General features: G+C 47.1%; 1 pseudogene; it reads left to right on the plus strand.

Annotated features, from left to right (window-relative positions):
* LOC117329493 overlaps window positions 1–13,383 on the plus strand; it is a 75,661-nt pseudogene extending 62,278 nt beyond the window's left edge.
* Window positions 13,384–15,723: the final 2,340 nt, after the last annotated feature.

Genomic DNA, 15,723 nt, shown 5'->3' on the forward strand with positions numbered 1-15,723 from the left:
CGTCTACATGTAGTTAGGATTGGGTGTAGTCTTGGTTCCATCTAATTAGGATTACGTCTACATGTAGTTAGGATTGGGTGTAGTCTTGGTTCCATCTAATTAGGATTACGACTACATGTAGTTAGGATTGGGTGTAATCTAGATTCCCTTTGTGTAATTATTCGGGATTACAACCCATTCATCCAATCCATTCCTCGTGAGTATAGGAAATATCGAGTAAAATATCCACTTCGTGGGATGTTTGCCACAATCGAAACATGTCTAAATCAGTTAGATAGATTTAAATTCATTTAATGATACTTCTATTTGCGGCCGATAAAGAAATATTGATTTCGTTTAAACATATTTATTTCATTTAACGTACGACTCGCTTCCCTGATACTAATACAGTATAGTGTGTAGCGAACGCCTGTCGATGTGGAGCACCAAGTCTGTAGGCCGGTAAATATGGCCATGCTTATTCCCAGCTCTCATCAGGTTTGTCCCATTGCACGTTTGTTAACACATACCCTTCAGCTAACATCAATGTCTTGTCCTGTAGATATGTAAATCACGAGGTCGGAAGATTTACAGAGGAAGGCCTCAGTGTACCATAGTAATAACATATACAATATCATCAGTAACATTTGGATACAGATATTTCTATCTCGAACATTTAAAGGAGAATGGTCCTGTTTTTATGTAATTTCCATATAGAACAGTTTTCTGTAAAATACATAATGTCGATATGTTGGATATTGACTCCATAGACTCATGGTATATATTACTGTCGGCTTTATCAACCAATCAAATCAGACCGCAATCTCATTTTGTTCTTCGTGCCTCAAATGGGTATGAGTCATACTGCTGCTTTTAAACATTTACTACAGTTTTGTACAAGATAAGCAGTTTCTGATTTTTATCCCACGATGCATTTTTTGTCAAATTGTATTTGAAAGCCGTTTCCCCCGATATATTAGATATATAGCTCGAGATACCATTCCAAGCCATGCCAATGTCGTTATGTTTGATCTTCAACTCCAGCAGCCATTGTAGGTCGTGTTGGTTCTATTGGTGGACTTGCATCTCGTGTAGCCATTGTGAATCGTGCTGTTTCTGTTGGCAAACTAACATCTCTTGTAGCTATTGAGATTATGATTCATTATGTTGGATCTACCATTGAAAATGGTAGTCATTCTGTCGGATATATAACTCGTCCAGTCATTCAAAATCGTAGTTATTCAACTGAACCTCGCCAATGTTCTGTTATACCCAAAATCGTAACAGTTATAAGTCGTGGTTGATCCATTAGACCTCACGCGAGGGTTCTGTTTGACCCACAGGTTGTGCGTCATTAAAAGTGATAGTTGCTCTATTGGACATCGCGAGGGTTTGTTGGCAAGTCGTGGTTGTTCCGTTGGACCTTCGAGACAGTTCTGTTGGACCCACGGCTCGGAAAGTTGTTGAAAATATGGTACAGGGCAGTTATAACGCCATACACCTAGGTATTCTTAGGCAAAACTCTGTTTATTTTTATATCAATGTCCCGGAATAGTTCCAAGGTTAGAATTGTATCGATTTGACCGATTTTAACGGCGGGACAACATGCCTCTAAATAGTTTACTACAATTTGAATGCCAGCTGAAGGCTCTATGTAGTATCGATCAGAGACAGTATACTGTATATCAAACTGCATGAGATAGATATTCTTGTTATACACATTTATAGAAATAATTTGGAAATTATATTCAATATAATCATATTGTTATATCGAGAATACAGTGTAACTCAGTGCTCTCTTTTGAATGTACGCGGAAGTCCGATTATATCTATATTTCCCCTAAAACCTAAGGCAGGATAGCTAATATACGATCGATTTGGAAGATGTTGACTTTTGAAACTGCCGAGGAAAATTACCTGTTTTTTTTCTATACTGTGCATATTTTCCTTCATCTTTTAACTGGAAAACATTGTCACCATGTAAATATGATCCGCACTCACCAAGGACGAATCAACTATGTACTAATTACTATAATACACTTTGTTTTACCCACAATTCCTCGTTTAACCTCACTGCGCATGTGTTTTTGAAGGGACGAAATGAAAGTAAATAAATACTTTTTGAAATTAAAAGAAGTTGAAATTTAAAATAAAAAGTTGACAAGCTATTTAAATTTGATCAATTTTTGCATTACCACCAGTAGTAAAAATGGGGAATATTAATATGGACCGTTCAAGTCGATCTCTTTTCCCCCGGCTATAAAAACATCATCACTCGATCACGAATACTACCACGTCGTTTTGTTACTTCAGCACCTACCCCAAAATGGCCATTGTAACCCTTTAGGGCGATTTTATATATTTTATATGACTTGAATTTGGTTTTCCATTCTTTATAATAACATGGATACGCTTTTATAGAATGGCTATTTGGGCACATATAAACGGAGGCATCAGTTGGTGGACGTTTACTCCTTAGATGGAATGGGTATTGCCTAGGTGACATCATACGCTGGGCCCGAGATCAATAATAGCATTTCCTGTTTTGGTGGAACTTTCCCAACAAACAAACCGTCTATGGTCGTGGAAGGTGCTGCGCTGCAGTTAAATGGCGGTAGAATGGCCCCGAGACTCTCGTCAGTTTGTCTGTTACGAGCACTGTTCTACAAAATGACCATTACTGATGCGGGCACGTAAAGTACATCTTAAAACAAAAGGTCGAATACGTCTTCTGTTTCGGCATTTTGGTTTGAATTTTGGAACTAAATGTTCGATTAGATTTGCGGCTTTCGCGTACCTGTTTACGCGTGCCATTTTAAACAATGTACTGATTTATAATGTTCTAACAGCGACGTCTACGCTCAAGTTGTTTTTCCTCAGGTGAATTTAAATGCCGATGGTTTGATTTGATCTAAACATAATTTATTTACAAATATACTAATTGGATCAGACACTATTTGAAAGACTTATAATCCGATGACCGTACAACAATAATGCCAATCTAATTAAAATCAGACTTGTAATTTCCACTCCTCTACGATACACTTCAATACTTGTATTGCAGTGTATCGTAGAGTATCGTAGAGGAGTAGAAATTACAAGTCTAATTTTAATTAGATTGACAATAATGCATAAGATGTGTCAGCTCGACTACTTACTAGATAGTCTGGACCAGCTTAGTGTTAGACTTTTTTTTTCAGCAAAGTACTTAAGATATCATTGATAAATCTTGTATTTAATATTTGAGCATAAGTCGTTAACTTGAACTTGATGTGTTAAAACATGTAAATAAGATATAGGTATACAGTAAGTACACTACAAAAAAGGCCCTTACCTTTAAAATAAGATAATCTTATTTTACAGGTAAAGACCTGGGTAGTTAACCGACTGTATACCTATATTTTATTTTACAGGTAAAGGCCTTGGTAGTGTACTGACTGTATACCTATATCTTATTTTACAGGTAAATACCTGGATAGTGTAGTGACTGTATACCTATATCTTATTGTAACGGTAAAGACATGGGTGGGTACTGACTGTATACCTCTATCTTATTGTACAGGTAAATACCTGGGAAGTGTACTGACTGTATACCTATATCTTATTTTACAGGTAAAGGCCTGGGTAGTGTACTGACCGGTCTATTGTACCCGCCTCACGTGCTGGGGATGGTGTGGACTTTCCGACTTTACGGTGTGATCTCATTCTCTTGTCTCTTCCTCTATCTTACATTTAACAAAGTGTGGCTGGAGAGGAAGAAGCGGCTCCAGAAAGGCAAGCATAGCATGCATACCATCGAGGAGGATCTCGGTACGGTATCCTACAGCTAGTCCATAGTCATACTGTCAGCATATGTCAGATACTTGGGATGGAGGGGTTATATAAGGTGGGAAGGATACACGTGGACACTGATGGGGGCTAAAGTGGGGAGGATACACGGGACACTGGTGTAGGGGCTAAGGTGGGAAGGATACACGTGGATACTGGTGGAGGGGCTAAGGTGGGGAGGATACACGTGGACACTGATGGGGGGCTAAAGTGGGAAGGATACACGGGGACACTGGTGTAGGGGCTTAGGTGGGGAGGATACACGTGGACACTGATGGGGGGCTAAATTGGGGAGGATACACGTGGATACTGGTGTAGGGGCTTAGGTGGGGAGGATACACGTGGACACTGATGGGGGGCTAAATTGGGGAGGATACACGTGGATACTGGTGTAGGGGCTAAAGTGGGGAGGATACACGGGGACACCGGTGTAGGGGCTAAGGTGGGAAGGATACGCGGGGACAGTGGTGTAGGGGCTAACTAAAGTGGGGAGGATACACGGGGACACTGGTGTAGGGGCTAACTAAGGCGGGAATGATACACGTAGATACTGGTGGAGGGGCTAACTAAGGTGGGAAAGATACACGTGGATACTGGGGGAGGGGCTAACTAAGGTGGGAAGGATACACGGTACACTGGTGTAGGGGCTAACTAAGGTGGCAAAGATACACGTGGATACTGGGGGAGGGGCTAACTAAGGTGGGAAATATACATGGTACACTGGTGGAGGGGTTAACTAAGGTGGGAAGGATACACAGGGACACTGGTGTAGGGGCTAACTAAGGTGGGAAGGATACACGGGACACTGGTGGAGGGGTTAACTAAGGTGGGAAGGATACAAGGGACACTGGTGGAAGGGCTAACTAAAGTTGGGAGGATACACGTGGATACTGATGGAGGGGCTAACTAAGGTGGGAATGATACACGGTACACTGGTGGAGGGGCTAACTAAGGTGGGAAGGATACAAGGGACACTGGTGGAGGGGCTAACTAAGGTGGGAAGGATACAAGAGACACTGGTGGAGGGGCTAACTAAGGTGGGAAGGATACACGGTACACTGGTGTAGGGGCTAACTAAGGTTGGAAGGATACACGGGACACTGGTGGAGGGGTTAACTAAGGTAGGAAGGATACACGTGGATACTGGTGGAGGGGCTAACTAAGGTGGGAAGGATACACGTGGATACTGGTGGAGGGGCTAACTAAGGTGGGAAGGATACACGTGGATACTGGTGGAGGGGCTAACTAAGGTGGGAAGGATACAAGAGACACTGGTGGAGGGGCTAACTAAGGCTGGAAGGATAAACGGGGACACTGGTGGAGGGGTTAACTAAGGTAGGAAGGATACACGGTACACTGGTGGAGGGGTTAACTAAGGTTGGAAGGATACACGGGGACACTGGTGGAGGGGCTAACTAAGGGGGAGGAGGATACTCGGGACACTGGGGGAGGGGCTAACTAAGGGGGAGGAGGATACTCGGGACACTGGGGGAGGGGCTAACTAAGGGGGAGGAGGATACTCGGGACACTGGTGGAGGGGCTAACTAAGGGGGAGGAGGATACTCGGGACACTGGTGGAGGGGCTAACTAAGGGGGAGGAGGATACTCGGGACACTGGGGGAGGGGCTAACTAAGGTGTGAAGGATACACTGGGACACTGGTGGAGGGGCTGAGGTGGGAAGGATACACGGGGACACTGGTGGAGGGGCTAACTAAGGTGTGAAAGATACACGGGACACTGGTGGAGGGGTTAACTAAGGTGTGAAAGATACACGGGACACTGGTGGAGGGGTTAACTAAGGTGGGAAGGATACACGGGGACACTGGTGGAGGGGCTAACTAAGGTGTGAAAGATACACGGGACACTGGTGGAGGGGTTAACTAAGGTGTGAAAGATACACTGGGACACTGGTGGAGGGGCTGAGGTGGGAGGATACACGGAGATACTGGTGGAGGGGCTAACTAAGGCGGGAAGGATACACGGGACACTGGTGGAGGGGCTAACTAAGGTGGGAAGGATACACGACACTGGTGGAGGGGGCTTAACTAAGGTGGGGAGGATACACGGGACACTGGTGTAGGGGCTAACTAAGGTGGGAAAGGATACACGGGACACTGGTGGAGGGGCTAACTAAGGTGGGAATGATACACGGGACACTGGTGTAGGGGCTAAAGTGGGGGGATACACGGGGACACTGGTGGAGGGGGCTAACTAAGGTGGGAAGGATACACGGGGACACTGGTGGAGGGGCTACTAAGGTGGGAAGGATACACGGGACACTGGTGGAGGGGCTAACTAAGGTGGGAAGGATACACGGGACACTGGTGGAGGGGGCTTACTTAGGTGGGAGGATACACGGGACACTGGTGGAGGGGTTAACTAAGGTGGGAAGGATACACGGGGACACTGGTGGAGGGGCTAACTAAGGTGGGAAGGATACACGGGGACACTGGTGGAGGGGCTAACTAAGGTGGGAAGGATACACGGGACACTGGTGGAGGGGCTAACTAAGGTGGGAAGGATACACGGGACACTGGTGGAGGGGTTAACTAAGGTGGGAATGATACACGGGACACTGGTGGAGGGGCTAAGGTGGGGGGGATACACAGGGACACTGGTGGAGGGGCTAACTAAGGTGGGAAGGATACACGGGACACTGGGGGAGGGGCTAACTAAGGTGGGAAGGATACACGGGACACTGGTGGAGGGGCTAACTAAGGTGGGAAGGATACACGGGACACTGGTGGAGGGGCTAACTAAGGTGGGAAGGATACACGGGACACTGGTGGAGGGGTTAACTAAGGTGGGAAGGATACACGGGACACTGGTGGAGGGGCTAACTAAGGTGGGAAGGATACACGGGGACACTGGTGGAGGGGCTAACTAAGGTGGGAAGGATACACGGGACACTGGTGGAGGGGCTAACTAAGGTGTGAAAGATACACGGGACACTGGTGGAGGGGTTAACTAAGGTGGGAATGATACACGGGACACTGGTGTAGGGGCTAAAGTGGGGGGGATACACAGGGACACTGGTGGAGGGGCTAACTAAGGTGGGAAGGATACACGGGACACTGGTGGAGGGGTTAACTAAGGTGGGAAGGATACATGGGACACTGGTGGAGGGGTTAACTAAGGTGGGAAGGATACACGGGACACTGGTGGAGGGGCTAACTAAGGTGGGAAGGATACACGGGACACTGGTGGAGGGGTTAACTAAGGTGGGAAGGATACACGGGACACTGGTGGAGGGGCTAACTAAGGTGGGGAGGATACACGGGACACTGGTGGAGGGGTTAACTAAGGTGGGAAGGACCGGGACACTGGTGGAGGGGTTAACTAAGGTGGGAAGGATACACGGGACACTGGTGGAGGGGTTAACTAAGGTGGGAAGGATACACGGGACACTGGTGGAGGGGTTAACTAAGGTGGGAAGGATACACGGGACACTGGTGGAGGGGGCTTACTAAGGTGGGAAGGATACACGGGACACTGGTGGAGGGGTTAACTAAGGTGGGGAGGATACACGGGACACTGGTGGAGGGGCTAATTAAGGTGGGAAGGATACACGGGACACTGGTGGAGGGGCTAACTAAGGTGGGAAGGATACACGGGACACTGGTGGAGGGGTTAACTAAGGTGGGAAGGATACACGGGACACTGGTGGAGGGGCTAACTAAGGTGGGGAGGATACACGGGACACTGGTGGAGGGGTTAACTAAGGTGGGAAGGATACACGGGACACTGTTGGAGGGGCTAACTAAGATGGGAAGGATACATGGGACACTGGTGGAGGGGTTAACTAAGGTGGGAAGGATACACGGAGATACTGGAGGAGGGGCTGAGGTGGGAAGGATACACGGGGACACTGGTGGAGGGGCTAACTAAGGTGGGAAGGATACACGGGGACACTGGTGGAGGGGCTAACTAAGGTGGGAAGGATACACGTACACTGGTGTAGGGGCTAACTAAGGTGGGGAGGATACACGGGACACTGGTGGAGGGGCTAACTAAGGTGGGAAGGATACACGGGACACTGGTGTAGGGGCTAACTAAGGTGGGAAGGATACACGGGACACTGGTGGAGGGGCTAACTAAGGTTGGAAGGATACATGGGACACTGGTGGAGGGGTTATCTAAGGTGGGGAGGATACACGGGGACACTGGTGGAGGGGTTAACTAAGGTGGGAAGGATACACGGGACACTGGTGTAGGGGCTAACTAAGGTGGGAAGGATACACGGGACACTGGTGTCGGGGCTAACTAAGGTGGGAAGGATACACGGGGACACTGGTGGAGGGCTTACTAAGGTGGGAAGGATACACGGGACAGTGGTGTAGGGGTTAACTAAGGTGGGAAGGATACACGGGACACTGGTGGAGGGGTTAACTAAGGTGGGAAGGATACACGGGGACACTGGTGGAGGGGCTAACTAAGGTGTGAAAGATACACGGGACACTGGTGGAGGGGCTAACTAAGGCGGGAAGGATACACGGGACACTGGTGGAGGGGCTAACTAAGGTGGGAAGGATACACGGGACACTGGTGGAGGGGCTAACTAAGGTGTGAAAGATACACGGGACACTGGTGGAGGGGTTAACTAAGGTGGGAAGGATACGCGGGGACACTGATGGAGGGGTTAACTAAGGTGGGAAGGATACACGGAACACTGATGGAGGGGCTAACTAAGGCGGGAAGGATACACGGGACACTGGTGGAGGGGCTAACTAAGGTGGGAAGGATACACGGGACACTGGTGGAGGGGCTAACTAAGGTGTGAAAGATACACGGGACACTGGTGGAGGGGTTAACTAAGGTGGGAATGATACACGGGACACTGGTGTAGGGGCTAAAGTGGGGGGGATACACAGGGACACTGGTGGAGGGGCTAACTAAGGTGGGAAGGATACACGGGACACTGGGGGAGGGGCTAACTAAGGTGGGAAGGATACACGGGACACTGGTGGAGGGGTTAACTAAGGTGGGAAGGATACACGGGACACTGGTGGAGGGGCTAACTAAGGTGGGGAGGATACACGGGACACTGGTGGAGGGGTTAACTAAGGTGGGAAGGATACACGGGACACTGTTGGAGGGGCTAACTAAGATGGGAAGGATACACGGGACACTGATGGAGGGGCTAACTAAGGTGGGAAGGATACATGGGACACTGGTGGAGGGGTTAACTAAGGTGGGAAGGATACACGGAGATACTGGAGGAGGGGCTGAGGTGGGAAGGATACACGGGGACACTGGTGGAGGGGCTAACTAAGGTGGGAAGGATACACGGGGACACTGGTGGAGGGGCTAACTAAGGTGGGAAGGATACACGTACACTGGTGTAGGGGCTAACTAAGGTGGGGAGGATACACGGGACACTGGTGGAGGGGCTAACTAAGGTGGGAAGGATACACGGTACACTGGTGTAGGGGCTAACTAAGGTGGGAAGGATACACGGGACACTGGTGTAGAGGCTAACTAAGGTGGGAAGGATACACGGGACACTGGTGGAGGGGCTAACTAAGGTTGGAAGGATACATGGGACACTGGTGGAGGGGTTATCTAAGGTGGGGAGGATACACGGGGACACTGGTGGAGGGGTTAACTAAGGTGGGAAGGATACACGGGACACTGGTGTAGGGGCTAACTAAGGTGGGAAGGATACACGGGACACTGGTGTCGGGGCTAACTAAGGTGGGAAGGATACACGGGGACACTGGTGGAGGGCTTACTAAGGTGGGAAGGATACACGGGACAGTGGTGTAGGGGTTAACTAAGGTGGGAAGGATACACGGGACACTGGTGGAGGGGTTAACTAAGGTGGGAAGGATACACGGGGACACTGGTGGAGGGGCTAACTAAGGTGTGAAAGATACACGGGACACTGGTGGAGGGGCTAACTAAGGCGGGAAGGATACACGGGACACTGGTGGAGGGGCTAACTAAGGTGGGAAGGATACACGGGACACTGGTGGAGGGGCTAACTAAGGTGTGAAAGATACACGGGACACTGGTGGAGGGGTTAACTAAGGTGGGAAGGATACGCGGGGACACTGATGGAGGGGTTAACTAAGGTGGGAAGGATACACGGAACACTGATGGAGGGGCTAACTAAGGCGGGAAGGATACACGGGACACTGGTGGAGGGGCTAACTAAGGTGGGAAGGATACACGGGACACTGGTGGAGGGGCTAACTAAGGTGTGAAAGATACACGGGACACTGGTGGAGGGGTTAACTAAGGTGGGAATGATACACGGGACACTGGTGTAGGGGCTAAAGTGGGGGGATACACAGGGACACTGGTGGAGGGGCTAACTAAGGTGGGAAGGATACACGGGACACTGGGGGAGGGGCTAACTAAGGTGGGAAGGATACACGGGACACTGGTGGAGGGGCTAACTAAGGTGGGAAGGATACACGGGACACTGGTGGAGGGGCTAACTAAGGTGGGAAGGATACACGGGACACTGGTGGAGGGGTTAACTAAGGTGGGAAGGATATACGGGACACTGGTGGAGGGGCTAACTAAGGTGGGAAGGATACACGGGGACACTGGTGGAGGGGCTAACTAAGGTGGGAAGGATACACGGGACACTGGTGGAGGGGCTAACTAAGGTGTGAAAGATACACGGGACACTGGTGGAGGGGTTAACTAAGGTGGGAATGATACACGGGACACTGGTGTAGGGGCTAAAGTGGGGGGATACACAGGGACACTGGTGGAGGGGCTAACTAAGGTGGGAAGGATACACGGGACACTGGTGGAGGGGTTAACTAAGGTGGGAAGGATACATGGGACACTGGTGGAGGGGCTAACTAAGGTGGGAAGGATACACGGGACACTGGTGGAGGGGTTAACTAAGGTGGGAAGGATACACGGGACACTGGTGGAGGGGCTAACTAAGGTGGGGAGGATACACGGGACACTGGTGGAGGGGTTAACTAAGGTGGGAAGGATACACGGGACACTGGTGGAGGGGTTAACTAAGGTGGGAAGGATACACGGGACACTGGTGGAGGGGTTAACTAAGGTGGGAAGGATACACGGGACACTGGTGGAGGGGTTAACTAAGGTGGGAAGGATACACGGGACACTGGTGGAGGGGTTAACTAAGGTGGGGAGGATACACGGGATACTGGTGGAGGGGCTAATTAAGGTGGGAAGGATACACGGGACACTGGTGGAGGGGCTAACTAAGGTGGGAAGGATACACGGGACACTGGTGGAGGGGTTAACTAAGGTGGGAAGGATACACGGGACACTGGTGGAGGGGCTAACTAAGGTGGGGAGGATACACGGGACACTGGTGGAGGGGTTAACTAAGGTGGGAAGGATACACGGGACACTGTTGGAGGGGCTAACTAAGATGGGAAGGATACACGGGACACTGATGGAGGGGCTAACTAAGGTGGGAAGGATACATGGGACACTGGTGGAGGGGTTAACTAAGGTGGGAAGGATACACGGAGATACTGGAGGAGGGGCTGAGGTGGGAAGGATACACGGGGACACTGGTGGAGGGGCTAACTAAGGTGGGAAGGATACACGGGGACACTGGTGGAGGGGCTAACTAAGGTGGGAAGGATACACGTACACTGGTGTAGGGGCTAACTAAGGTGGGGAGGATACACGGGACACTGGTGGAGGGGCTAACTAAGGTGGGAAGGATACACGGTACACTGGTGTAGGGGCTAACTAAGGTGGGAAGGATACACGGGACACTGGTGTAGGGGCTAACTAAGGTGGGAAGGATACACGGGACACTGGTGGAGGGGCTAACTAAGGTTGGAAGGATACATGGGACACTGGTGGAGGGGTTATCTAAGGTGGGGAGGATACACGGGGACACTGGTGGAGGGGTTAACTAAGGTGGGAAGGATACACGGGACACTGGTGTAGGGGCTAACTAAGGTGGGAAGGATACACGGGACACTGGTGTCGGGGCTAACTAAGGTGGGAAGGATACACGGGGACACTGGTGGAGGGCTTACTAAGGTGGGAAGGATACACGGGACAGTGGTGTAGGGGTTAACTAAGGTGGGAAGGATACACGGGACACTGGTGGAGGGGTTAACTAAGGTGGGAAGGATACACGGGGACACTGGTGGAGGGCTTACTAAGGTGGGAAGGATACACGGGACAGTGGTGTAGGGGTTAACTAAGGTGGGAAGGATACACGGGACACTGGTGGAGGGGTTATCTAAGGTAGAAGGTCAACTCAGTGTAACATTAACCTACCCCTACCTACAACGTTACACATTAGTGTTACCGCCCTACTCTCTACATACAAGGCTGTCCTGGTTAGGGGGCCATTATATTGACAAACGTTTTGTCTTTACACAGTGGTGTAGTATAGTATTACATCCTCCATCACCACCACCGCTGACGTCACAGCCAAATTCCTTTCATGAATGATATAATTACAAAGGAATGGATTCTTGAACCATTCGATGAATCTGTTGTTCTCTGAGTTTCTGAGGAGCGTAATCGAAATTCTGAGACATTTGATAACTCGTCCCAGCTAGTGATTTCTCTGACGTAATTTGTGTGCCATTTCCAGATTCTGTAATATCTATATGTATGTCTAGAATCTGCAATAGCTCGCCAACCCATGTTATTATATAACTGATAACCTATTGATTTATTTAGTCTGTAGTTGATAACCTTATACATCATTTCCCTATCTAGGTCATGTGTACGGCGCATACTTTACGAGTTACATAAATATATTACAATATCTAACAATTCTGTTTTCTCTTTTTCAGATGAAAATGTTACGTCACCTACAAATGTTAATAAGAGTTTATTAGAAAATTCTGTGAATAGCCAATCAGAGGAAGGAATTAAAAGTTTAATGTTAACCTCTGTCACGAACCAATCAGAAGAAAGCAGACGAGCACGTGATTTCGCTTGGCAATCTGATGACGAAAATTTTGCAAATATCACACTGGAGAACGATCATTCTCAGAGATCATAGCACACCACAGCAATCTTTACTGTGAAATATTTCAGAATTATTGTGCACATTACGTAAATGTCCTCAGCATTTGTATATACACCGTCTACACGTAGTTTCTTACAATTTTCTTTTTGATGAAATTTTGTCATGAATCGTTAACTGAGTAGGAAATCTCACGTTTACTTTGATATCATCACTGTTTTATACGAGATCAATATTTTCAATGCATGAATACAAGTCACATGGTCTTTATATGTGTTTGTTTATTTTTGACATTAAGGATCACAAGACTTGGTCGTGTGTTAATTGATTAGCGGTATGGGATTCATATAATCTTTCCCTATCTTGGGGATGTGACAAATAAATCTCCACCCGAGGGAGAATTCACGAATACCCTACTCGAGGCTTGCCGAGGGTTAGACATTCATGAATTCCCCAAGGGTTGAGATTTCTTTGTAACATTCCCTAGATAGGGAATGATTTATTTTTCTCCGAAACTTGCATAGCCGATTGGTGATCGAGGTGTGTGAACCTCCACATATAAAGAAGTATCCGGCACAGCTTGTATCAGAACAAAAACATAGTTAGCACCATAAAGTCTTGTTGTAAATTATAATTGTTTCGTCATAATTCTATGTGGTTTAACGAGATCATCATGCCCTGTAAAATAACCCAACAAGATTGGTTAAGTGGGCGGAACAGTATGCGGACTCCTTGCCGGAGGACTTATTTACGTTATAGTGCAGAGCTGCATGCGGAAGAATTGGAAAACTTCCAGCTTTGCATTGATTGAGAGTTGTAAATTTCAATGACAAATCAACTAATGGGAAAGATACAAACACAATATTTTTTTCTCGATATTTCACGAGTACGACGTATATATGTCCGGGGATTCATTGTCTTGATATTCTCTGGGGCGTACAGTTTGGAGGCTGCTTTCGGCCATGTCGCACTGTAGCATTGGCGCCCCAACCCAGCGAAGAGCAACAATGCGCCATGCGAAGCGAGACAATGCGAAGAGAGACAATGCGAAGAGAGACAATGCGAAGAGCAACAATGCGCCATGCAAAATAGCAACAACGTGCTATGCGAATGGTGACAATGCACCATGCGACAAAATTACTCGACAGTGCGACATAAAAATCCTGTCGCCCTGTCGCACTGGCGAGGTACTTTTGTCGCATGACACACTGTTGCTCTTCGCATGAGGCACTCTTTTTCTTTGCTTGGCGGGGGCGCCAATACGACAGTGCGAAATGGCCGAAATCCGCCATCATGGTACTGATCAACTCATTTTTGCGACATATTGTGTAATGAAATTACATCGGCCAAACCCGATGGGATACCAGGACAATCAGTATCCCGTGTTGACACGACATAATAGGAAAGTTTAATACAATAAGACAATCTAAGAATATTAACAGACAAATAAAACAGTCTCTATCAAGACAACCGGAGTACGGAGTTTTTGAAGCTAATGAATCTCCACAACACGAGAAAAATCTACCTAAACAATGATGTAGTAATGGTATGTTGGTGTGTCTTCTTGCAGAATGCAAAAGATACACAAACACGATTAGTGTGGCAGTCCTGAAAGAAATATGATGGATCGCCTCGTTTCCACTTCTCCCAGGGGACAGTCACGTGGTACTCGGTGTGATTGGTTGAGTGTCATTTTAACTTTCTCAATAAATAATATTTCCTTAGCTTTAATTGATGTAGTAAAGTAATGAATGGATCTCGTATAATTACACGACTGCCACAGATTAGTCACACCACGTATCAACACTGCATCCCTCCGAGACGATTATATCGACACACTGTGACACCAGTGACAATTAGATTGACGTCACAATTTGTCATCAGTGGCTGTTTACAGGAATTTGATGGAAAGTGGAATAAAATGACGGCTATTTTCATATTGTGCCATTGTTCGTAACAAAAAGTAAAGCATTTGTCTCCAATTACTCAAAAGGAAAAAACATTAAAATGTTGCTTTCCGCTCACAAAGGAGGCTGCAAATTAAATCATAGAGTGAACGTAACAGAAACAAGAAATCATACCGTTAACAAATCAGGATACAAATTAACCAATACCCGGATAACAAATCAGGATACAAATTAACCCATACACGGATAACAAATAAGGATACAAATTAACCCATGCCCGGATAACAAATCAGGATACAAATTAACCCATACGCGGATTACAAATCACGATACAAATTAACCCATACCCGGATAACAAATCACGATACAAATTAACCCATACCCTGATAACAAATCACGATACAAATTAACCAATACCGCTAACAAATCAGGATACAAATTATCCCCTACCCGGATAACAAATCAGGATACAAACTAACCCATACCCGGATAACAAATCACGATACAAATTAACCCATACCCGGATAACAAATCACGATACAAATTAACTCATACCTGGATAACAAATCACGATACAAATTAACCAATACCCGGATAACAAATCACGATACAAATTAACCAATACCCGGATAACAAATCAGGATACAAATTAACCCATACCCGGATAACAAATCACGATACAAATTAACCAATACCGCTAACAAATCAGGATACAAATTAACCCATACCCGGCCAACAAATCACGATACAAATTAACTCATACCCGGATAACAAATCACGATACAAATTAACCAATACCCGGCTAACAAATCACGATACAAATTAACCCATAAACGGCCAACAAATCAGGATACAAATTAACCCATACCCGGATAACAAATCACGATACAAATTAACCCATACACGGCCAACAAATCACGATACAAATTAACCAATACCCGGATAACAAATCACGATACAAATTAACTCATACCCGGATAACAAATCAGGATACAAATTAACTCATACCCGGATAACAAATCACGATACAAATTAACCTATACCGCTAACAAATCAGGATACAA

The sequence above is a fragment of the Pecten maximus genome, chromosome 6 (genome assembly GCF_902652985.1).
Source record: "Pecten maximus chromosome 6, xPecMax1.1, whole genome shotgun sequence".
NCBI classification, from domain to species: domain Eukaryota; kingdom Metazoa; phylum Mollusca; class Bivalvia; order Pectinida; family Pectinidae; genus Pecten; species Pecten maximus.